Genomic DNA, 23,248 nt, shown 5'->3' with positions numbered 1-23,248 from the left:
CAATTTATTGCCCCCCTACCCTTCTGAAGTAGCGATTGCCAAAACCTCTTGCTCGTCTGTCACTTTTTCTGTCTATACAAACATGCATGGACACATATGCTCCATCTTTCACTCAGAGTTTTGGGATGATCGCATGTTCATATAGGTGAGTCTTTCTTCTTCTTTCTTGACCGATGCATACTATTCCAGAAACATATTGATGATTTGTTAGGTTGTCACCCAATTACAATCACCCCAATGACCCTCCTCCTAGATGGTCTAGTTTTTTACACATGTGCAAGTCCACTATCTCTTAAAAAGGAGTGGGAAGCTATGTGAATTCAAACTGCTCAATATACACCTTTTCTTTATAATGGAAGAAGTCTAAAACCATTCTACTCAACACATGCCTTTTGAATTAAGAACATGGAACTTTTGTTATTTTCAGTTATTAAAATAACTAATTTTAAAAATCAAACTAATTTGCTTATTTCACTTAGAATAGGTAGGAGAGAAAGAGAGAGGCAAACAGGCAAGTGAGGGAAAAATAGGTAAGACTTCATGATTTCTAAAGGGCTGTGAGGCAAAGGTCTAGTATATTACCACTAAACACAAAAATACCTTCTTGGTTTTTAAACTTAAAGATAGATAAATCTTAACAGATGGTATACTGTGCTCATTGAAAAAAGAGAGACTACACCTTTTTAAAGGTCCTTGAAACATTAATAAGATTGACCATTTCTCATACCACAGAGAAAATCTCAGTAGATTTCCCAAAGTAGAAATGTTGTATTGAAAATATTATAGACAATATTCTCTGGATATAATCAACAAAACTAAAAGAGATAGAAAAAACTATCCCTTTTTGAAAGTATCTTAAAGTATTTCTTTTTTTAAAATTAAAAAAAAAAAACGTTTATTATTGAGAGACAGAGAGACACAGAGTGTGAGAAGGGAAGGGGCAGAGAAAGGGGGAGACACAGAATCTGAAGCAGGCTTCAGGCTGTCAGCACAGAGACGACCCGGGGCTCGAATCCACAAACTGGGGGATCATGACCTGAGGTGAAGTCTGACGCTTAACTGACTGAGCCACACCAGGGGCCCCAAAGTATTTCTTAAAGGATCACTTTATTAAAGGTAAAAGACCTTTCTTACCTCTTGAGTACAACAGGAAATGAATACTAAAATTGTAGAATATCCATAAAATAATAACAATGAAAACATCAAGTATCATAACCTATGGGACTCAGCAAAAACCTTTCTCAGAATAAAATGCATGGCCGTGAATTCTTTTATTAAGTAAAAAATAATTAAAATGATCTAATGCATTCAGCTCAAAAATCTGGAAAGCAGAAAGAAGTAATTCATTAATAAAGGTTAAAATGGAAAAGCACTGGGGCACCTGGCTGGCTCAGTCAATGAAGCATGAGACTCTTGATCTTGGGGTTACGAGTTTGAGCCCCATGTTGGGCATAGAGCCTGCTAAAAAAATAAATACATAAAAATAAATAAAATGGAAAAGCATTATATTACATAAAACAGGAAAAGGATAAATCTAAAAGTCAGTTCTTTAAAAAATGACACTTTAAAGCACATTAACTCTTTGAAAAATAAATTATATAACCTAGTCAAGGAAAAAGAGGGGCACAAATACTTCCCCAAATAAGACAATTAACCACCAATGGGAAAAAATGATAACTAGAATTACAAGGGATTCTTTTTCTCACCTCTCGGTAAACATACTTGAAAATGGATAATTTTTCAGGAAATTGTCAGACAGCAACTACTTATCCTTCAAAAATGCATCGGGCCTAGAAAGTTTCATGGAGGACTTCTGCTCAAACTGTAGAAAACTGCTGCATAGACAGGCAACTTAGAAAAAGGAGAAAAGCCACCAACTATTTTTTGAAAAAAAGCATATTAATGACAGACAATCCAGGATGGCCAAAATTGTTTTTCAAATGAAGGCTAAAATTGGAGGACTTTACCCTGCCTGATTCCAAGATTTAGCATAAAGCCACAGTGATCAAGACAGTGTGGTATTGGCATAAAGATAATCATACAGATCAATGGAATGGAAAAGAGTATAGAAGTGGTTCCATGTGTATGTGGTTAATTGATGTTCAACAAATTTCCCAAGGTAATCTAATAGGGAAAGGGAAACCTTCTCCCGAAATGGCACTGAACAACCAGATATCTATGTGGGGAAATAATGAACCTCTTATTTCAAATCACACACAAAAATTAATTCAAAATGTATCACAAGCTTGTATGTCAGAACTGAAACCATAATATTTCTAGAACCTACAATAAAGCACAGGAGAAAGCTTGTGTGGCCTTGGGCCAGGCACAGATTCCTTAGCTATGTCACAAAGAACACAAGCAATAAAAGAAAATGTTTGATAAACCAGACTTCATCAAAAAGTAAAACCTGAACTTTCCAAAAGACACCACTAAGAAAGCCAAGAAATGTAAGCCACCTACTGGGAAATATTATTTGCAAAATATAACATCCAACTGAGGACTTGTATATAGAATACTAAAGTACTTTTGCGACTCAATAATAAGACAAACAACCCAATTTTATTTTATTTTATTTTATTTTATTTTATTTTATTTTATTTTATTTTATTTTATTTTATTTTAAATATCTATTTTGAGAGAGAGCTCAAGCAGTGGAGGGTCAGAGAGAGAAGGAGAGAGAATCCCAAGCAGGATCCACACTGTCAGTGCAGACACAAACCGTGAGATCACGACCTGAGCCGAGATCAAGAGTCGGGCACTTAACCGAATGAACCACCCAGGTGCCCCAAGACAAACAACCCAGTTGTAAAAGTGTGCAGGAGATAGTGATGTATGGAAGTGTTGAATCACATATTGCATACCTGAAACTAGTATAACACTGTGTGTTAACTAACCAGAATTAAAGCTTTAAAAATGATTTAAAAATAAAAGTGGGCAAAAGATGTGAATAGACACTTCATCAAAGAAGATCTATGAATGGTAAATAAGCATTGGGGAACAGCTTTGCCATGACCCTGTGGACCCCACAGACAGAGGCTTGAACCACAGCCTGAATCTTGACATAATGCCTCATGATCCTCCCATAACAGAAGAGGATGGGAGGCTTGTGAGGGGCTCAAGGCAGTCTCCCCTGAGAAGCTTTCATGAGACTGCTTCTCCTCTCCTCCTGGGTTCTGATCTGGCTTTCTGCCCCCCAACTCACCCCCAGAATAGAGCTGCAGAATATAAAGCCTCTTAGCTATTGTCCAGAAATGGCTCCTCAGCAACAGGGATTCCCACATGTCTCATTGCGGCCATCTGGCACCTTTTGTCCATGTCCTCCTTTCTGCTGTGTGGGGCAAGACCCATGGGGAGCTGACATCTTTGGCTGACTCTTCTATTCACTGTCTATGTAAGTAATGATCTAAATTGAGGAGTGGCTCGTATCGTTGTAAGCTGAATCATCCGGTCCTGGCTTTGTCACCTGTGTGTGAGCTTGACAAAAAGCACATGAAAAGATGCTCGATGTCATTAGTTATCAGGGGAATGCAAATTAAAACCAGAGCGAGACACCACTACCCCCCTATATTAGAAAGTCTAGTATGCAAAAGACCGACCGTTTCCACTGCTGGAGAGCCTGCAGGGCAATTGCAAAGCTCAGACACTTCAGGTAGGAGGGTAAAATAGTACAACTATTTTGGGAGATCTTGTGGCAATTCCTTAAAAAGCTAAACATGACACCAACCATATGACCCTGCCATTCCACTGTCCAGTATTTGCCCAAAAGAAAGAAAGGCGTATGTCCACACAAGTCTTCTATGTGAATGCTACAGTGGTTTTATTTGTAACAGCTAAAAACTGGAAATAACCCAAATGTCTACCAAAAGTAAATGAAGAAACACAGTGTGGTCTATATAAAGGAACACTAGTCAGCAATAAAAAGGAACAACTGTTGATAACAGAATGAAATCGTTAAACCATACCAAAGAGTACATACTCTATGATTCTACTTATATAAAATTCTAGAAAATGCAAACAAGCCTGTAGTGACAGAAGATTAAGGATTGCCTAGTTATTAGAGATGAGGGAGGGTTAGATTGCACAGGGTCATGAGTAATTTGGGGGGTATGTTCATTATCTTTAATGTAGTGATGGCTTCATGAGTGTGTACATATGTTAATACTCATCAAATCTTACACTTAAAAATGCGTGATTTATTGTACGTCAACTATAACTCAATAAAGACATACAAAAATGCAACCTGATCTAACTTGGGGTGTTTTTTAACACATTCTGACTGCCATGAGAAGGGACTGTTGGGGCTAGGAACAGAAACAGGGAGTCCTCAGGAGCCTGGGGTGATCGTCTGCGTGAGGGATGCTGGTGGCTTTGTGGCAGTGGAATTGGAGGGGAATAGACAGATTTGAGATAGACTTTAAGAACTAAACAATAATTGCTGGCAGTTTGTGTCTCTTTTTGAGGAAATTCTCCTTTGGGTCTCTGGCTCAGATCATACAAATGTGTGATATAATTTCTCATGGCTCCCTGTGTTCGTCAATGTTTACAATTGTGTGCTTATTTGTAATAATCTGTTAAGCATTTATTTTCACCACTAGACCATATGTACCATCAGGGCAGGGTTTCTATGACTCGCCACTCTGTTCCGAGTGCCCTGTCCAGTGTCTGTCTAGTGCTGAAGGCGTACATGGTAGTTTTAAAACATGTCTGCCTATTCTTTAATTTTTCTGCCATCAAGAAGTGTCCTGTATCTGCCAAGGCTGGGTCCTAAAGTGTAATAGAACTTCTACCCAGCTTTCTACTTCTTGGGATACTTACCCTCTTCACCCAGCCACCCTGCTGTGGGGAATCCTGGGCCACATGAGGGGTTCCAACTAACAACTCCAGCTGAGATTCTAGCTGACGATATCAATGTCTAGCCGTCACGCTAAGTCTTCGAGACGACTCCAGCCCCAGCCACTGTGTGACTGCAACCACATGAAAAATCCTAGGTGAAAACCATCTAGCTGAGCTCTGCCACCAACAGAACCATGAAAGATAAAAATAATTGTTCTGGTTCAACTCATTAAGTTTGGGGGCGGTTTGTTTTACAGCAATAGGTCATTAGAACAAGTTCAGTAAATCTTTTGGGAATGAATCACAAGCTCTGTTTTGCTCCAGCTCTGCATAAGCCTTTAGCCTGCAGATTCCTTCCCCAGCAGGTCCTGAAGGTGCTGGAAACTCTGAGCCAGAAACAAAAGTCTGGCTCTTCAGACCTATCAGGAGACATGGAAAGAGACATGGAAAGTCTCTGCCCTCAACCCCACAGAGAACACTGCAAGGCTATGGAAAGTCGGTCCCGGCAGGGATCTCAAGAGAACAGTTGGCTTGTGAGTTCTTAACCCTGAGCCCATGAACACCTTCAAGGGAACACACATGCACACATTGTGTGTATGTGCATATACATTTTCCTGGAAAGAGAGTCAGTCCCCAGACCCTAACTTCTTTCAAGTCTTCAAGACTCTGTCCCCCAAATGTTAGGATGTTCTTTTCCAGTCCAGCTATCCCAACTTCTAGATTAAGAAACTGGGAATACTTCCATTTTTGGTGGTAAACTAGACTAAGTACCCTGAATAAGCTTCCTCCTGAAAAAAAATTCTGAATTTTTTTTAAAATTTTCTTAAATACACTGATGAGCTGGGAAGAAAATAAGAACTACTCAAGCCCCAAACCCAAGAATCTGGAGAGATAATCTAAGCCTCGAAACTAGCTTTTATCATAAGGACTTTTGTAAAGTCAGCCAATCAGTGATACACCTCCCAGTCTTGAAAGTGAACTTGAACTTCAGTTTTCACAGCCTCATGGAGGTGAGGTGATAGGAGAGAAACCAGGACACTCAAGGTGGAAGATCTAACAAAACCCTATCCCCCCTCTCCCCAAAAGATTGGGACCTAAAAGGACTATACCCTCAGTAAATAGACAAATGGCATAAAAGCATGTTACTTCCCAACAGACTGCAAAGAAAAGTACCTACCTTAAATTGCTACTTTCAAGGGGAAATAAAATCTCCTTTGCAAATTCATAACTACCAGTCACCCTCATAAGGGTATGAAGACCCCACACAGGACCCCCTTCCTCTCCCTCCCTCTCCTTCCCTACCCTGGCCAGGAGCCAGGGTCACAGGACAGTGAGTAAACCTCAGAAGAACGGCTTCTCCAGCGAGTGCCTGAGGAAAACCAGCCACCTCTCCTGTGACCCCAGTCCCCAGGCCTGTTCACTGCCCTGTTGTAGAAGCTCAGGCCTAGCTAGGCTGTGGGCTCTGGCCTCTGCTGGGGGCCTGGACTTTGGCTGAAGCTCCTCAGGCAGGGGCTGTGCTGCCCCCCTGGGGAGAACCTGTTCTCTCCTCCTGTGTCCAAGACCAGACTAACTCTGGGATATGCCGCTAAGGGGTGGCCTGGGGGGTGGGTCACCGTGAGAAGATGTGCTCCTCCCCACTTGCTTTCCCTGAGGGGCCCAGCTCTCCAGCTGTTTTCTTCCTCTGGGCTGTGGAACCTTCTGCGGGTGAAGAAAGCAGATGTCACTCTCCCCACCGGGCCCCTGAACATCCTCTCCTCCCCAGTCTGGGGCACTGCCTCTCTCCCAGTTAATTCTGTAGTGACAGCTGCCCTTTATCCCAACATGCAGTGAGGGGTGACGGGAGCGGGGTCACCTCCACCTCACGGTCCCACTCTCAGGTTCAGGGCCTGTGTCTGGGAGGGAGCCACAGGCCTGAGTCCCTCTGGGGTGGACCTGGCCCACCCAGCAGAGGGGTCACTAGGGCAGGTCTGTGGGGCTCCAGCATGGGACCGGGCTGGTGGCTCAGAGGCATCTGTCTGTGGGCAGGGTGGACTTGGAAAGGCACAGAGTAAACCTGCAGGACTCCTCACCTGCCTTTTCAAAGTGCTTTTCCCTTTACTCTGTCAGGGGATCTCAGGCATCCATGCTATTGCATGTTCGAGAAAATGGGCGGTGTGGTGCCCTTGCTCATCAAAGTAGCAGTTGTACCTGTAATGAGTCCCTAGGACAATGCTTTCCCATCCAAGCAAGTGGTTCCCAGCTGTGGCTGGAGTGAATCACCGAGAGCTTTTAAAAAGTACTGATGTCCAGGCTGCACCCATATCCTTAAATCAGCATCTCTGATGGGCATGGGCTGGGTGTGTTTTAAAGCTCCCTGCATGACCCAAATGTGCAGCATTCAAGCCTCACAAGGACCCTGAAAGACAGGCACTGTCGTCATCCTCACTGTGCAGAGGGGCCAGTAGGGCTCAGCGAGGTAAAGGCAACTAGAAGGGATGGGGCTGGAGTCCCACATAGAACCAAGAAGGTGTCCCCCTGCTTGCTGTGGATCCGGGCTTCCTGTGGGACCGTGAGGCCTCAGACTGGCCAGGGAGCTTGTCTCCTTTGGCTGGGAAGACATTTCTGCCACCTGTTTCTCGAAGCACTGGGCTGGGGCTCCCCTGAGCCCAGAATGCAGTGGGCCACCTCCACTCACGAGCCCTGAGTTCCTCTCAGTGGAAAGGTGCACCCTTTGGTGAGGTGAATTGTTGTAAAACAGCCAGGAATGGAAAATATTAAGAGCCCATGGGTACCAGCAAGGTTCCTACCAGGGCCAGAATCCAGATGAAAGGAGGAAGTCTACCATCACTGGAGGCCCCGGGGCTGGCCACCTGTCCCCTGCATCCCAGGCTGTCTCCATCTTTAGGGTTGCAGCAAGCCTCACCTGGGCCAGAGGAAGGTTCGAGGTGGTCACCCCAAGGTAGGGTTCCCAGATGTCCTGAATATGCAGAATATGTCCTTATATTTAATGATTTTATCTCAGATCCTATGTTGACCTTGTCAGAATATCCTAAATGTCTTATATTCAGCTTTTTTCAATAAATTACAAATTTTAGCAATTAAAGCTTTTCTTTTCTGCCAGTTATTGGTGTGTGCATCACTTAAATGGTAACACTAAACTATCTAAAATCATATACCTCCTCTCACCCCAAATAAAGAGATGGACATTTCCTTATGGTCTCTCCTACCGGCTTAGCTAAAGGAAGACCAAAAGAGGGGAACAAGTAAAGCACTTATTTTTCATATTCATGAAAGGGAAAAAAACCCATTCTTTTTATTTAAAAAAATGTTTGAGTAGAGTTGACTTACAATGTTATTACATTAGTTTCCGGTGTACAACATAGTGTTTCAACCTCTGCATACGTTGTCCTACGTTCGCCACAAGTGCAGCCACCATCTGTCACCATAGAATGCATGACAGTATCATTGACTATATTCCCTGTGTGGTGCCTTTTATTCTCATAATTTATTCATTGGAAAAACTATCCTTTAACCAAAGTCCCAAGTCCAGAAAGTAACCACCACTAGTTAAGAAAATAATCGGATCAATACACAAGGAAAGTCTGAGACACTTTCAGTCAAGAAGGGCTTGAAGAGACTTGACAACTAAATATAATGCATCTTGGATGGGATTCTTGAACAGAAAATGGGCATCAGGTAAAAAGTTAAGGTAAATTTGAACAAAGTATGAGTTTCAGTGAATAAGAGAGTATCAATATTGGTTCATTAGTGGTGACAAATATACCATACCAGTGTAAGATGTTAATAAAGAGGAGAATAGATATATGGGGAAATGAGGAGTCTTTACCGTCTTTGTAAATTTTTGTTTTGTAAACCTGAAACTGTTCTAAAAGGAAAAATTCACTTTCAAAAAACCATCGGGGGGCGCCTGGGTGGCTCAGTCGGTTAAGCAGCCAACTGCGGCTGGGGTCATGACCCCGCGGTCCATGAGTTTGAGCCCCGCATCAGGCTCTGTACTGACAGCTCAGAGCCTGGAGCCTGTTTCAGATTCTGTGTCTCCCTCTCTCTGACCCTCCCCCGTTCATACTCTGTCTCTCTCTGTCTCAATAAGAAATAAACGTTAAAAAATAAAAATAAAAAATAAAAAAAACCAAAACATTGGGCACTGAGATACCAATGGCCTTCCCTGGGAAGAAATATTATATATATGCTTCTAGGGGAAGAGTGCATTCTGTGTGGCCCCCATAAGAGGAAGAGAGAATAAGGCCGCCTGTGCGTGGATTCTTCCAGCCTCCATTGGTGTCTTTTTCTTGTATGACCTGGCTGTGTATCCTTAGTATGTCACTACCTATACCTAGTGACTGGCTGGCTCAGTCAGTAGGCCATGTGACTCTTGATCTCAGAGTTTTAAGTATGTCACTATAATAAGTCGTAATAATGAGCGCAACTATATGTGGTGTCTGGTAAGTTCTATTAGCAAATTTCTGAGTGTAGGGGTGGTCTTTCATACCCCTGACACAGTTGTCATTCAGTGTTCTTCAATTCTCTAGTATTCAAAACTCCTTTGGCTCTCTTAACAAATATAGTTGTGAGAATGCCAGTTTATTTCAAGCACTGAAATAATAGTTAAGAGCTAAAGAAAAGGCTCCAAAAATCCACTGTGTGAAGCCTATTTATTTCTTGCTTTTAATTTTCAGTCTCTTTAGCAATAGGATTATGCATGCTGAAAGAAGAATTAACAGCTTTATTTTAGAACTCCATTGCTGAATGCATTTAAAATACATTAAAGAAAATATTGGCAAAATATTGATCCATTTAAATGTCAATGCTGTTCTTAAAAGAAACAAAAGTATATATAAAATTTCTACTTGAAGTGGATAATTATTCTTCTTCTTGCCATGACTCTTTTTAAAAATGATTTAATCCCTTGAAGAATTTTATTATTTTTCATAGAGTTACTAAATACTCTTCCAGCATGGGAGCAAGGAAAACTTTCATGTGCAGTGTTTTTTTTTTTTTTTTTTTTTTTTTAATATATGAAATTTACTGTCAAATTGGTTTCCATACAACACCCAGTGCTCATCCCAAAAAGTGCCCTCCTCAATACCCATCACCCACCCTGCCCTCCCTCCCACCCTGCCCTCCCTCCCACCCCCCATCAACCCTCAGTTTGTTCTCAGTTTTTAACAGTCTCTAATGCTTTGGCTCTCTCCCACTCTAACCTCTTTTTTTTTTTTTTTTTTTCCTTCCCCTCCCCCATGGGTTTCTGTTATGTTTCTCAGGATCCACATAAGAGTGAAACCATATGGTATCTGTCTTTCTCTGTATGGCTTATTTCACTTAGCATCACACTCTCCAGTTCCATCCATGTTGCTACAAAAGGCCATATTTCATTTTTTCTCATTGCCACGTAGTATTCCATTGTGTATATAAACCACAATTTCTTTATCCATTCATCAGTTGATGGACATTTAGGCTCTTTCCATAATTTGGCTATTGTTGAGAGTGCCGCTATAAACATTGGGGTACAGGTGCCCCTATGCATCAGTACTCCTGTATCCCTTGGATAAATTCCTAGCAGTGCTATTGCTGGGTCATAGGGTAGGTCTATTTTTAATTTTCTGAGGAACCTCCACACTGCTTTCCAGAGCGGCTGCACCAATTTGCATTCCCACCAACAGTGCAAGAGGGTTCCTGTTTCTCCACATCCTCTCCAGCATCTATAGTCTCCTGATTTCTTCATTTTGGCCACTCTGACTGGCGTGAGGTGGTATCTGAGTGTGGTTTTGATTTGTATTTCCCTGATAAGGAGCGACGTTGAACATCTTTTCATGTGCCTGTTGGCCATCCGGATGTCTTCTGTAGAGAAGTGTCTATTCATGTTTTCTGCCCATTTCTTCACTGGGTTATTTGTTTTTCGGGTGTGGAGTTTGATGAGCTCTTTATAGATTTTGGATACTAGCCCTTTGTCCGATGTGTCATTTGCAAATATCTTTTCCCATTCCGTTGGTTGCCTTTTAGTTTTGTTGGTTGTTTCCTTTGCTGTGCAGAAGCTTTTTATCTTCATAAGGTCCCAGTAATTCACTTTTGCTTTTAATTCCCTTGCCTTTGGGGATGTGCCGAGTAAGAGATTGCTACGGCTGAGGTCAGAGAGGTCTTTTCCTGCTTTCTCCTCTAAGGTTTTGATGGTTTCCTGTCTCACATTCAGGTCCTTTATCCATTTTGAGTTTATTTTTGTGAATGGTGTGAGAAAGTGGTCTAGTTTCAACCTTCTGCATGTTGCTGTCCAGTTCTCCCAGCACCATTTGTTAAAGAGACTGTCTTTTTTCCATTGGATGTTCTTTCCTGCTTTGTCAAAGATGAGTTGGCCATACGTTTGTGGGTCTAGTTCTGGGGTTTCTATTCTATTCCATTGGTCTATGTGTCTGTTTTTATGCCAATACCATGCTGTCTTGATGATGACAGCTTTGTAGTAGAGGCTAAAGTCTGGGATTGTGATGCCTCCTGCTTTGGTCTTCTTCTTCAAAATTACTTTGGCTATTCGGGGCCTTTTGTGGTTCCATATGAATTTTAGGATTGCTTGTTCTAGTTTCGAGAAGAATGCTGGTGCCATTTTGATTGGGATTGCATTGAATGTGTAGATAGCTTTGGGTAGTATTGGCATTTTGACAATATTTATTCTTCCAATCCATGAGCAGGGAATGTCTTTCCATCTCTTTATATCTTCTTCAATTACCTGCATAAGCTTTCTATAGTTTTCAGCATACAGATCTTTTACATCTTTGGTTAGATTTATTCCTAGGTATTTTATGCTTCTTGGTGCAATTGTGAATGGGATCAGTTTCTTCATTTGTCTTTCTGTTGCTTCATTGTTAGTGTATAAGAATGCAACTGATTTCTGCACATTGATTTTGTATCCTGCAACTTTGCTGAATTCATGTATCAGTTCTAGCAGACTTTTGGTGGAGTCTATCGGATTTTCCATGTATAATATCATGTCATCTGCAAAAAGCGAAAGCTTGACTTCATCTTTGCCAATTTTGATGCCTTTGATTTCCTTTTGTTGTCTGATTGCTGATGCTAGAACTTCCAGCACTATATTAAACAGCAGCGGTGACAGTGGGCATCCCTGTCGTGTTCCTGATCTCAGGGAAAAAGCTCTCAGTTTTTCCCCGTTGAGGATGATGTTAGCTGTGGGCTTTTCATAAATGGCCTTTATGATCTTTAAGTATGTTCCTTCTATCCCGACTTTCTCAAGGGTTTTTATTAAGAAAGGGTGCTGGATTTTGTCAAAGGCCTTTTCTGCATCGATTGACAGGATCATATGGTTCTTCTCTTTTTTTTTGTTAATGTGATGTATCACGTTGATCGATTTGCGAATGTTGAACCAGCCCTGCATCCCAGGAATGAATCCCACTTGATCATGGTGAATAATTCTTTTTATATGCTGTTGAATTCGATTTGCTAGTATCTTATTAAGAATTTTTGCATCCATATTCATCAGGGATATTGGCCTGTAGTTCTCTTTTTTTACTGGGTCTCTGTCTGGTTTAGGAATCAAAGTAATACTGGCTTCATAGAATGAGTCTGGAAGTTTTCCTTCCCTTTCTATTTCTTGGAATAGCTTGAGAAGGATAGGTATTATCTCTGCTTTAAATGTCTGGTAGAACTCCCCTGGGAAGCCATCTGGTCCTGGACTCTTATTTGTTGGGAGATTTTTGATAACCGATTCAATTTCTTCGCTGGTTATGGGTCTGTTCAAGCTTTCTATTTCCTCCTGATTGAGTTTTGGAAGAGTGTGGGTGTTTAGAAATTTGTCCATTTCTTCCAGGTTGTCCAATTTGCTGGCATATAATTTTTCATAGTATTCCCTGATAATTGTTTGTATCTCTGAGGGATTGGTTGTAATCATTCCATTTTCATTCATGATTTTATCTATTTGGGTCATCTCCCTTTTCTTTTTGAGAAGCCTGGCTAGAGGTTTGTCAATTTTGTTTATTTTTTCAAAAAACCAACTCTTGGTTTCGTTGATCTGCTCTACAGTTTTTTTAGATTCTATATTGTTTATTTCTGCTCTGATCTTTATTATTTCTCTTCTTCTGCTGGGTTTAGGCTGCCTTTGCTGTTCTGCTTCTATTTCCTTTAGGTGTGCTGTTAGATTTTGTATTTGGGATTTTTCTTGTTTCTTGAGATAGGCCTGGATTGCAATGTATTTTCCTCTCAGGACTGCCTTCGCTGCATCCCAGAGCGTTTGGATTGTTGTATTTTCATTTTCGTTTGTTTCCATATATGTTTTAATTTCTTCTCTAATTGCCTGGTTGACCCACTCATTCGTTAGTAGGGTGTTCTTTAACCTCCATGCTTTTGGAGGTTTTCCAGACTTTTTCCTGTGGTTGATTTCAAGCTTCATAGCATTGTGGTCTGAAAGTATGCATGGTATAATTTCAATTCTTGTAAACTTATGAAGGGCTGTTTTGTGACCCAGTATATGATCTATCTTGGAGAATGTTCCATGTGCACTCGAGAAGAAAGTATATTCTGTTGCTTTGGGATGCAGAGTTCTAAATATATCTGTCAAGTCCATCTGATCCAATGTATCATTCAGGGCCCTTGTTTCTTTATTGACTGTGTGTCTAGATGATCTATCCATTTCTGTAAGTGGGGTGTTAAAGTCCCCTGCAATGACCACATTCTTATCAATAAGGTTGCTTATGTTTATGAGTAATTGTTTTATATATCTGGGGGCTCGGGTATTTGGCGCATAGACATTTATAATAGTTAGCTCTTCCTGGTGGATAGACCCTGTGATTATTATATAATGCCCTTCTTCATCTCTTGTTACAGCCTTTAATTTAAAGTCTAGTTTGTCTGATATAAGTATGGCTACTCCAGCTTTCTTTTGGCTTCCAGGAGCATGATAAATAGTTCTCCATCCCCTCACTCTCAATCTAAAGGTGTCCTCAGATCTAAAATGAGTCTCTTGTAGACAGCAAATAGATGGGTCTTGTTTTTTTATCCATTCTGATACCCTATGTCTTTTAGTTGGCGCATTTAATCCATTTACATTCAGTGTTATTATAGAAAGATATGGGTTTAGAGTCATTGTGATGTCTGTATGTTTTATGCTTGTAGGGATGTCTCTGGTACTTTGTCTCACAGGATCCCCCTTAGGATCTCTTGTAGGGCTGGTTTCGTGGTGACAAATTCCTTCAGTTTTTGTTTGTTTGTGAAGACCTTTATCTCTCCTTCTATTCTAAATGACAGACTTGCTGGATAAAGGATTCTCGGCTGCATATTTTTTCTGTTTAGCACACTGTAGATATCGTGCCAAGCCTTTCTGGCCTGCCAAGTTTCAAAGGAGAGATCAGTCACGAGTCTTATAGGTCTCCCTTTATATGTGAGGGCACGTTTATCCCTTGCTGCTTTCAGAATTTTCTCTTTATCCTTGTATTTTGCCAGTTTCACTATGATATGTCGTGCAGAAGATCGATTCAAGTTACGTCTGAAGGGAGTTCTCTGTGCCTCTTGGATTTCAATGCCTTTTTCCTTCCCCAGTTCAGGGAAGTTCTCAGCTATAATTTGTTCAAGTACCCCTTCAGCACCCTTCCCTCTCTCTTCCTCCTCTGGGATACCAATTATGCGTATATTATTTTTTTTTAGTGTATCACTTAGTTCTCTAATTTTCCCCTCATACTCCTGGATTTTTTTATCTCTCTTTCTTTCAGCTTCCTCTTTCTCCATAACTTTATCTTCTAGTTCACCTATTCTCTCCTCTGCCTCTTCAAGCCGAGCCATCGTGGATTCCATTTTGTTTTGCAATTCGTTTAAAGCGTTTTTCAACTCCTCGTGACTGTTCCTTAGTCCCTCGATCTTTGTGGCAAGAGATTCTCTGCTGTCCTGTATACTGTTTTCAAGCCCCGCGATTAATTTTATGACTATTATTCTAAATTCACTTTCTGTTATATTATTTAAATCCTTTTTGATCAGTTCATTAGCTGTTGTTATTTCCTGGAGATTCTTCTGAGGGGAATTCTTCCGTTTGGTCATTTTGGAGAGTCCCTGGCGTGGTGAGGACCTGTAGTGCACTTCCCCTGTGCTGTGGTGTATAACTGGAGTTAGTGGGCGGGGCCGCAGTCCGACCCGATGTCTGCCCCCAGCCCACTGCTGGGGCCACAGTCAGACTGGTGTGTGCCTTCTCTTCCCCTCTCCTAGGGGCGGGATTCACTGTGGGGTGGCGTGTCCCGTCTGGGCTACTTGCACACTGCCAGGCTTGTGTTGCTGGGGATCTGGCGTATTAGCTGGGGTGGGTAGGCAAGGTGCACGGGGGCTGGAGGGGCAGGCTTAGCTCGCTTCTCCTTAGGTGATCCACTTCAGGAGGAGCCCTGTGGCAGCGGGAGGGAGTCAGATCTGCTGCCGGAGGTTTGGCTCCGCAGAAGCACAGAGTTGGGTGTTTGCGCGGAGCGAGCAAGTTCTCTGGCAGGAACTGGTTCCCTTTGGGATTTTGGCTGGGGGATGGGCGGGGGAGATGGCGCTGGCGCCTTTGTTCCCCGCCAAGCTGAGCTCTGCCGTCCGGGGGCTCAGCAGCTCTCCCTCCCTTTGTCCTCCAGCCTTCCCGCTTTCCGAGCAGAGCTGTTAACTTATGACCTCCCAGACGCTAAGTCGCGCTTGCTGTCGGAACACAGTCTGTCCGGCCCCTCCGCTTTTGCCAGCCAGACTCGGGGGCTCTGCTTGTCCGGCGAGCCGCCCCTCCGCCCCGGCTCCCTCCCGCCAGTCCGTGGAGCGCGCACCGCCTCGCCGCCCTTCCTACCCTCTTCCGTGGGCCTCTAGTCTGCGCTTGACTCCGGAGACTCCCTTCTGCTAATCCTCTGGCGGTTTTCTGGGTTCTTTAGGCAGGTGTAGGTGGAATCTAAGTGATCGGCAGGACGCGCTGTGAGCCCCGCGTCCTCCTACGCCGCCGTCTTCCGGCACTCCTCATGTGCAGTGTTAAAGAATGAAATAAAATTTGATGACAATACTCTTTTTTTTTTTTTTTTGTCAGTGAGCATTTTTAAAAGTCATGCATCAAAAGATCTGATGCAATCCTGAAGAATGGAAAAGCAACTTATACCAGAAAAGATAGAATTGTATGTTTCACCAAATCAAATTTGGAGAGCAGTTCTCAGAGTTATTAACTCTACATGCCAGTATGTGCTCAGTAAACTGACTCACCATGCAAATACTGAGTGTGTTTGCTCATTAATGTTCAGTAATGTTCAGTAGACAAAAGAGTATCAGGAGATAGCTGTGACCACTGTAGAAGCTATTTTACAAAGCAGTGGAACTTAGACTGTGCCTGTAAGGAATTTTATAAGCAAATTCTACAAAACAAAGATCCATTAGTGGAGAGCCAAATCATCAGGGAAATATAATTAAAGAAGCACATAATTTAGATACATCAGATATTTGGTATAGATAAAAAATAATTTTTAGTTCCAACATGCTCCAAGCAACACTTTTCTTTTACCTCTGTGTACATTACATAGGCAATTAGAAATAATTTGTGTGTAACGTGGCATCTTGCATTTTTATTTGTTAAATCTGGCAATCTTTGATGCATGGGGTACTGGTCTAGAGACACAGCCAGTTAATGACTGAGCCAGGATCTGAACCTTGCAAATCCCACTTCAGAGTCTGTCTGAAACTACTACAGTATACTGATGGAAAATAATTTTCAGTCTAGAATTTTATAACTAAACTATCATTAAAGTTTGAAGATAAAATAAAGACAAGTTTAGACATTCAACAAATCAGCTGTCATTTACAGAAACACAGATTCAGGCTAGATTATACAATGGAATACTACTCGGTGATGAAAAAGAATGAAATCTTGCCATTTGCAATAACATAGATGGAGCTAGAGGGTATTATGCTAAGCAAAATAAGTCAGGCAGAGAAAGATATCGTATGATTTCATTCATATGTGGGATTTGAGAACTCAACAGATGAACGTAAGGGAAGGGAAGGAACAATAAGATAAAAACAGAGAGGGAGGCAAGTCATAAGAGACTCTTGAATACAGAGAACAAACTGAGGGTTGACGGAAGGGGGGGTGGGGGATGGGTTAAATGGGTGATGGGCATTAAGAAGGGCACTTTCCGGGATGAGCACTGGGTGTCATATGTAAAAGAAGAATCACTGGGTTCTACTCCTGAAGCCAAGACTACACTGTATGTTAACTACTTGAATGTAAATTTTAAAAAATAGGGGCACCTGGGTGGCTCAGTCTGTTGAGCATCTGACTTCAGCTCAGGTTGTGACCTCGTGGTTCATGAGTTTGAGCCCTGTATTGGGCTCACTGCTGTCAGCACAGAGCCTTCTTCAGACCCTCTGTCCCCCTCTCTCTGCCCCTCTTCTGCTTGCACTCTCTGCTTCAAAAATAAACATTTAACAAAATTAAATTTAATTAAAAAATAACTTTTCAAAAAGATTATTCTGCAGAAAGGAATTGTAGAGGTAGGGTTGGCTCCAGAATGCACGAATTCACTGGCTCAACAATGACATCAAGGACACGGGATCTTTCCATCCCTCCACTCATATCTTTGCTATTGACTTTATCTTTCAGCTACTTTATCTTCTATCTATCTAGCAAGATAAACACAGGCATTCCAAGCACATCAGTATCAAGAGGAAGTTGGTACTATGTATCTGCTTGTGATTCTCTATTAAAAACAAGAAAACTTTCACCAGAATCCCCCGCCCAAAGACTTCTCCTTACATCTCATTTTCCGAGGTTGGGTCCCATGCTCGTTTTTGAACTAGTCACTGATACAAGGGTGGAGTTAGCATCATTGTCTTGAACTAATTATCTAGAGTAGAGTGGATGTTGTCTAGCCAAACACTGTATCCACAAAATCTACAAAATTTTAATTCTCATACTTCTACTTTTTCATAGGAAGCTACTTACGTAGCGTTCCACCAAAATGTGGGTGTAAACCAATGAACCACTCAGGACCCAGCCAGGAAGCGGATTGCACACTCATACTGGGCAATTTAAGTACGTTTAATAAAGGAACTATTTTTGCAAGAGCGATTGCAGAGTTTAAAGAAATTGGCAAGGTACAATGTAGTAGCCCTGGAAAATGACTACTCTTGGATTTAAAAGAACAAGGCAAAGGAATAGGTCTTAGAATCCTGAGAGAACATCTTTATAGAGAGGGCCACCTGACAGCTATGGCCTTGATAGAAGGTTGCCACCAGTCCACAGCAACCTGTTCAAGAAGTACCTGGGGTAATCAGTACCCTGCTTCACTCCCCTCCTGCCCTCCAGTCTCCTACCACTGCTTCCCAGTGGCTGAACCCAACTAGAATCTGGAGGTCGAGGAGGCATGTAACCATCAATCGACTTGCTGTTTCTATGAATGTGACCACCTTACGTACCTCATGTAAGCGGAATCACATAGGAGTTTTCTTTCTGTGACTGGTTTATTTCACTTAAAACAATGCCTTCAAGATTCATCCATGTTACTGCACGTGACAAAATTTCTTCCTTTATAAAGCTGAACAACATTTCATTGTATGTGTATACATACATATGTATATGTATGTGTATGTATACGTACTACATTTTGTTTATTCATTCATCCTTTGATGGACATTTGGGCAGCTTCCATCTTTTAGCCATGGTGAATAATGCTGCTATGAACATGAGTGTACAAATATCTCTTTAATATTCTGCTTTCAGTACTTTTGGATATGTACCCAGAAGTGGGATTGCTAGATTATAGTAGTTCTATTTTTTTAAGAACTGCAATAATTCATTAACTTTTGATTGCTGAATAACATTCCATTGTCTGGACATACCAAATTTTGTTTATCCATTCATCAATAGATGGACATGTAGGTTCCTTCTACTTTTTGGCCATTATGTGCAACGTTCACAGCAGTGAACATTCACGTGCAAGTCTTTGTGTGGACGTATGTTTGTATTTCTCGTGGGCAGATACTTAAGACTGGAATTTCTGGGTTATATGGTAAATTTGTGCTGAACTTTTATAGAAACAAACTGTTTTCCAAAGTGGCATCATTTCACATTTCCCCCAGCATTGTATCAGGCTCCCCTTTCTCCATGTCCTTGCCAACATTTGCTGTCCTTTCCATCACTGGCTGAACGTCGTTAAGGTGTAGCAAAATCCCAGATTCCCTGTGCTAACCAGGCAAAAGATGAAAGGACTAAAGATGTATTTTTTAGAAAATATAAGCCAGAGAGATTACGTGCAGCGTCATCTTTAGACCTAACTTTGCAATTTTTAGGAAATACAGGAAGACAGTAGAGCAAGTCGTAAAACATCAACAGGAAACCATAAGATGGATGTAGAAAATGGGACATTCCTAGTCTGTAAAACCACTGATATGTTGTCTTCAAAAAGTAGGTTTTTTTTTTTAAAGAAGAGAGACTCTCCTTGCTCAAAAGAGACTAGAGGGACATAATAAACAAATGTAATGCATGAGATTTAATTGGATCCTGGTTTGAAGGGATGCATCTTTAAAAGACATTTTGGGGGGCACTTGGGTGGCTCAGTCAGTTAAGCATCTGATTCTTGATTTTGGCTCAGGTCATGATCTCACTGTTCATGAGTTCAAGCTCCACATTGAGCTCTGTGCTGATGGTGACTGCTTGGGATTCTCTTCCTCCCTCTCTCTGTCCCTCTGCTCTTTCTCTCTCTCTCTCAAAAAATAGGTAAATAAACTTAAAAAACAAGACATTTTGGAAACATATACAGAGATAAAGCTAATATTGGTAAAATGTTAGCAACTGCTAGATGTTGGTATTGAGGAAATGCATATTCATTGTACTATTCTTACAGGTTTAAGAATTTTTACCAGCAAAATATTGGAATGAAAATGCCATTTGGGGGCATTTGGGGGGCACCTGGGTGGCTCAGTCAGTTGAGTGTATGACTCCCACTCAGGTCATGGTCACGTGGTTCATGAGTTCAAGCCCTGCATCGGGCTCTGTGCTGACAGCTCAGAGCCTGGAGCCTGCTTTGGATTCTGTCTCTCCCTCTCCCTCTGCCCATCCCCTGCTTGTGCTCTCTCTCTCTCTCTCAAAAATAAATAAACATTACAAATTTTTAAAAAAAAGAAAATGCCATTTGGAAAAAGACAAAATATTTCTATATCAAATGTCATATAATGCTGGGCAGAAATATCAAGAAAATGTCTTTGGTCAACCAAAATAGCAGCAAAGTCGTCTTCCAGATACTATTAACTTTTTGTCAGTAATATCCTTCTTGGAACCCTGAGGTGAGAAAGCACTGATCCTCCTTTCCTTCTCTAATTATTTGAGAACTTGTAGACAGCGTAACAGGATAAATGGTAACTGAGCCCAGATAACCCTCTGGGAGATGCTTTTTGTTTTGTTTTGTTTTTTGAGAGAGAGAGAGCGTGAGCAGGGGAGGGGCAGAGAGAGAGGGAGACAGAGAATCTGAAGCAGGCTCCAGGCTCTGAGCTGTCAGCACAAAGCCTGACGTGGGGCTCGAACCCATGAACTGTAAGATCATGACCTGAGCTGAAGTCGGACACTTAACCAACTGAGCCACCCAGGTGCCCCTGGAAGACGCTTTTAAAGAGATCTCTTTCACGTCAGGATGCGGGGTTCTAGTTTAGAATCTACATGTTGAAAGTTCCATATTCAGCATCCATTTTCTGTCCTGTTGGACCTTTGGCTCCTAACTTGCTACTTTTTATGTATTTGTCTATCACACGCTTCCCAGCCTTCATGTCAGTTCATCCCCGAATCCCCTATAGCACTTAGCACATGTGCTTTACAAAGAGTAAGTGCTAAAGTTTTCAAATAAATGAATGAATGCAATCCTAAAGTTGAGAGACGACTTTAAAAGAAAGAACAGAATGGACAGCACAGAAAAAAAAACCTGATATAAAAAGATAGATTTTTCTAGAGATATCTGAAGTTACCATTCATGAACACAAGACCTTAGGATTATCAACCACAAGGATACTGGGCGCCCTTAGAAATCATTCACCCTTCTTGCCCACCCACAACACAGCTCATTGAAGCTCTTTCAACTCAGTCAGAAATATCCCTTTCTTAGCCTTGAGGACAATTATTTTTCCCATTCATCACAAATGCATACACCTGCAAAATTCAATTCTTCAAAAAGGGTGCAATCAAGATCAGAGCACCATTGAATTCTTCCTGCTGCTGCTAATTAAAATGAATTCATCAGCACAGAGGGTTAAGCCGGAGGTTATGATGCAAAAGAGCTCAGTGCCAACAGTCCTGGCTTCCTGCTTCAACATCCTTTTGTTCTCAAATATCTAAAAGGAAATGAAAATGTGCTTAGTTGGAAAGAGTTACTTTCTCTGGAATAGTCTCTTCCCAGATTGCAGGCGTTTCGCTGTTCAGGCACCTAGAAGAAAAGAGTCACATTCAAGAACTTCATGGAAATTTATCCTAAAAAAATAGAAACTTGGACAGATGACCAGAGAACCCCAGTTATTAAAACATTCTTCTGCAAACTACCCATCCGAGTCAGATGACAATATTTCCAACTTAACCTGTGTACACAGGTAACACCCCAGTTTTCTGGGTTCCTGCCACCTTCTGTAGCACAGAGGCAGCAAAGTGTTTGTAGCCTTCTTTTGTAAGACAAGCAGAGCCACCTCGTGGCTGATTTAGATAATTGTGTTTGCAGCTTCAGGCTTGCAGAAACGGCATTAAACATCTGAGGATGACCCCAGAAGGACGAGACAGAAAAACAAGGAGGCAGACAGCATTATCAAGGAAACTTTAAATTTTTTTTTAACGTTTATTTATTTTTGAGACAGAGAGAGACAGAGCATGAACAGGGGAGGGGCAGAGAGAGAGGGAGACACAGAATCTGAAACGGGCTCCAGGCTCTGAGCTGTCAGCACAGAGCCCGACGCGGGGCTCGAACTCATAGACCGTGAGATCATGACCTGAGCCGAAGTCAGACGCTTAACTGACTGAGCCACCCAGGCGCCCCTCAAAGAACCTTTAAAGAAGAGATATTTATTTTGTTAAAAATGGAGAGCTCCACTGGCAATTAACTTTAGGAAATTCTGAGTTCAAGTTACAACAACTTTCTTCTCACATCCTCTAATATGTTGTGAATGATTGTGAATTTCTCAGAGTACTGTATTAGGCAGTAATTTAGAAATGGATTTGGTCATCAGGTATTCCTTTTTACACGAAGCATCTTAAGGATGGGCATTTTGTGATCTAGATTTAGTAAACAGCTTGGAGCCACAGAGTGACATAGTGACACAGAAATCACATCTATTAGCATTGGAAATATTCCTCCAAACCAATGATGTCTAACACCAATGACCTTTAACGATGACACTGACTCAAAGGATTAGGATGTGGAATCTTTCAGTGGGACAGTTCCTTCAAGTACCTTTGGAATAAAGGTACTTTATTCAAAGCAGGGCATGCCCCTCTAACATTCCGAAAAGATGATCACAGTCAGTGTTGGCCAACGTCATGGACCTCACCATCTCTGCGGCTCACCAAATTGAGGGAACTCATTCCCTTTCTGTTCAAGTCTGTAAGAAACTGTTTTCTTATACTGGGCTAAAGTGAGCCTCTAGACCCTACGTGAATTGATCTTAGTTCTGCAATCTGAAGCTCCACAGAGGAATTGATCTTTTTCTTCCATGTTTTTCATAAATTTGATGAGTTGTTATTTCATCTCAAAGTCTTCTCCAAGGGAAGCTTCTCTGGTACCTTCCACCATCTGCTACCTTGATGTGGTTTTCAGACCCCCATGCTCATGGTCACCCTCCTAAAAATCCTTTGTTTATATCAATGTCCTGCTTAAAATGTAAGTAATTTAGAATTGGATATAGCACTTAAGGGTCAGCTGACCAGGGCAGTGGGCAGTGGGACTATCTGGATATTGTACAAGTATAACAAATATTTATTTTAACAAGGTCTAAAAATGTATCAGGGTTTTGAGCTTTTTAAGCAATAATAACGCATCAACAAAAGCTCTCAGGTCTGTTTACATTGCTGTTAAGCCAGGAATCCCATATTCTATACATTTGTACAAGTGTTGTTTTTCCTTTTCTTTAAAAAAAATTTTTTTTGGGGCGCCTGGGTGGCTCAGTCGGTTGAGTGTCCGACTTCGGCTCAGGTCATGATCTCACGGTCTGTGAGTTTGAGCCCCGCATCGGGCTCTGTGCTGACAGCTCAGAGCCTGGAGCCTGCTTCGGATTCTGTGTCTCCCTCTCTCTCTCCCCCTCCCCTGCTCATGCTCCGTCTCTCTCTGTCTCAAAAATAAATAAAAACATTAAAAAAAAAAAATTTTTTTAACGTTTACTTATTATTGAGAGACAGAGAGACACAGAGCGTGATCAGGGGAGGGGTAGAGAGAGGGGGAGACAGAATCTGAAGTAGGCTCCAGGCTCT

Source organism: Panthera onca, chromosome B3, assembly GCF_046562875.1.
Source record: "Panthera onca isolate mPanOnc1 chromosome B3, mPanOnc1 haplotype 2, whole genome shotgun sequence".
Lineage (NCBI taxonomy): Eukaryota > Metazoa > Chordata > Mammalia > Carnivora > Felidae > Panthera > Panthera onca.
The sequence above is the reverse complement of the archived record's forward strand: the minus strand, read 5'-3'. Positions refer to the sequence as shown.